Raw genomic sequence first — 3,081 nt, 5'->3', positions numbered from 1 at the left:
TGTGTGTGTTTTTATTTATCCTTGAAAAGTATTATCAGTGCCATATTAAGCCTACTGTGAACCCAGGTGCTAATATAATTTTAGGGGCCTATTGATAAAATACGAGCTCACTAGCAGTCATTTTTGCTGGTGGTATATAACTACTATATACATTATACAATCTGTAATATACCGATCAACCAATATCGTTTTTCTGTCAGAATATTAACTATAATATGACAGTCTTAAAACTGGTATACTACTGTTTGAACACTGACAACAAACATTGCATATTGAAACACTTAATCGGAAAATTATAATCCGGTTAGATCAGGAGTGGCTCAGCAACTATCATGTTGAACTGAGTATCAAAATTCAAGTCACGATTCAGCTGAACATGTAGTGCATTCTAAACTGTGAGCATGTTATTAAAGTGATGGTCAGTCATATCATTCAGATCAATGGATAGGCAAGAGCTTTGTAATAATGAGTGTTGTTAGCTGGTTGCTTTTTATCTGGTCAGTAGTTGAAACTTATGAATGACTATGCTAAACTTTGAAAATACAGACAAGGTCATTTTACCTTATGTGCATAAAGTGCTGTATAGATTAGAAAATAACAATACTGCTGCTAAACATTTTATTTGTTCTATAGGCTTGACTTCTGAAAAGTTTCATAACGCTAATTAGTTACAAAATTATGCAGGATGAGCCATAAACAAGTTTGCTTTGTTGGATTTCTTACAAAGTTACCTGAGGACTGTAGTAACCGTCCCTAATTTTCAAGTGATACTCTAGAAAGGAGATAGGTAGACAACAACTACTGCCATCTCTTGGGCTACTCTTATCTAACTGAATAGTGGTATTTCAGTGGCATCTCTTGTAATGCACTTGCAAAATGGAAACTTTCAGAACCACAGTTCAGGTATACAAACCAATGAGCCACTTCTGGCTCAAACAAGTAATATTTCATTTTTTTTTTGTTTTACGAGCTTTTGGTGTCAGTCCTCACAAGTTTTATAAAACATTCATTTTAATGTCTTACAATCCTAGTAGAAATAGTAATGTTAGCAACAATATGATGAGTTTAAAGTGTTAAAAATATCGACCTTTTGGTTCCATCCTTAGCTTCAAGTAAACAAAATTTTTTTTTGAATCTATATAAATGTAATACTACTGTCTGTTATACGTCCATGTTACTACTTAGCTGGGTATGGATGGATCTTCACCAAAATTAGTATTGAGGTTTATTAAATCCATGTGGGGGTTACATATAAATGTGCAGTTTGCAAGGGAATTTTTGCATTTTTTACCACAAGTCTTGCTCCTGTAGATGGATTTTTGCAAAATTTGGCATGAAGGTTTGTTGGATTCATGCAAATTTGCAGTTTCACATTTTGTGTTTTGCAGTTTTTATGGGCATTTTTTTACAATGAAGCAAATTTTCATCCTAAGATGACACTGCACAACAATTTTTTTGAAAAGTTTTGCTTTCTGAAAAGTTTTTGCTGATTGTGACAGGTACCTGGTGGGTTTGCACAAATATAGTTTTGGTTTTGCTTCATCACGTAGGAACTCTGAGAAATAGACAATTAACAGTTTACCAGCAATAACGTTTATGTTTCTAATACGCTATAAAGTTCAACATAATTAAGTGTTTTGCTCCTGATTTTCGTTTGTATTCAATGTCCGGTGCATCATGTTGCAGTGTCCAACAGTAGTCAGCAAGCATTGACGGATTCCAGTTGCCATGATATCGTTTTTCCATTGTTGCAATGTCCTGGTGAAACTGAAGATTTCGATGAAACGGTACGTGATGGGCAAATCTGGATGTGATTTTCGTGATCAGCAGCCAAAGATCAAAAAGGAACACCCAACAGTGTTCAAGAAGCAAAAACTTTGTTGTGCAGTGTAACATTTCATTAATTATGAATTTTCATAACTTCCAGTTTGGGAATGGGTACTCCAGCTAGTTATAGATATTTTTAAGATCTTTACCAAACAAATAAATAGTGGTGAGATTGCAATTAGCCCTACGCTCGTTTCTTATTTAGCACAAAGTCGTTAAGTAGGCTATCTCTACTCTTCTCACCACAGAGAACTGAACCATGGATTTTTAGCATTTTGATTCCTCAAAATTGCAACTAGCCTGTCGATGACACAACTTACCCATAAGCCAAGTATGCTAAATTGATACAATCTAACAGTAAGATATAAAGTTACTATTATATCATAACCAATGCTTAAAAACCATATACAGAATTTTGAGTGTTTAAGAAAATTAATATGAGCATTAATATACATTAAATGTTTTACTTGTCATCTCCCACGTCTGAACACAGTTTACATTTTGATCTGTCTTGGTATATGGTATTTTCAACCTAAAATGTATTTGATGGCATGTTAGAGAACCCAAGATTTAACAAAACCATCCCTGCTGACCAACGATAGGGCAACAGGTCAGCAGTATATGGTTAGTCTTTACTGAATAATCAGTGATTAAAGTGGGAAAATGATCACCATATACACGCAGGTAAGGAAAAAATAGCAGTGTGACACACAATTAAAAAAAAAAAAGTATTATCCTATTGCAAAACGACATACCCACAACTCATTGGCTTCACTCGAAAACCCATTTTATTTTAGTATCTGCAGCTATAGAGTGCGAATATGTTTTACTTCGAGTTAAACATCAATTTCCTCACTCTACCCATCCACCACATTCGTGCATACCAGCACCTTTTGAAATACTGTGAATAATGAGGTGTTTTTCCACTGTTATGATGTCCCTACAGGTAAAATTGCAGAGCATGCATCTTTGCAAAATATCATGGCTAGAACTTTGAACCATCTGATGCACAGACAGGTACACTAATCACTAAGCAATTTATGGTTCTTTTGACATGCCACTGCAACCTTTGACCACACATTTGATACTTTGTGCAACATGTATATGTCACTGTATGTTATCTACATTTCTGATGAAACGTAGTATCGGCCCAAACAATGTAAAAACACACAAGATTAACAATGGATTTTCTGACAGGAAAATAAAATTGGGATATAGATATGCAAAAATTCATTTTGTAAAAGAACCTCCTGC

The sequence above is a fragment of the Tachypleus tridentatus genome, chromosome 10, assembly GCF_004210375.1.
Source record: "Tachypleus tridentatus isolate NWPU-2018 chromosome 10, ASM421037v1, whole genome shotgun sequence".
NCBI lineage: Eukaryota > Metazoa > Arthropoda > Merostomata > Xiphosura > Limulidae > Tachypleus > Tachypleus tridentatus.
The sequence above is the reverse complement of the archived record's forward strand: the minus strand, read 5'-3'. Positions refer to the sequence as shown.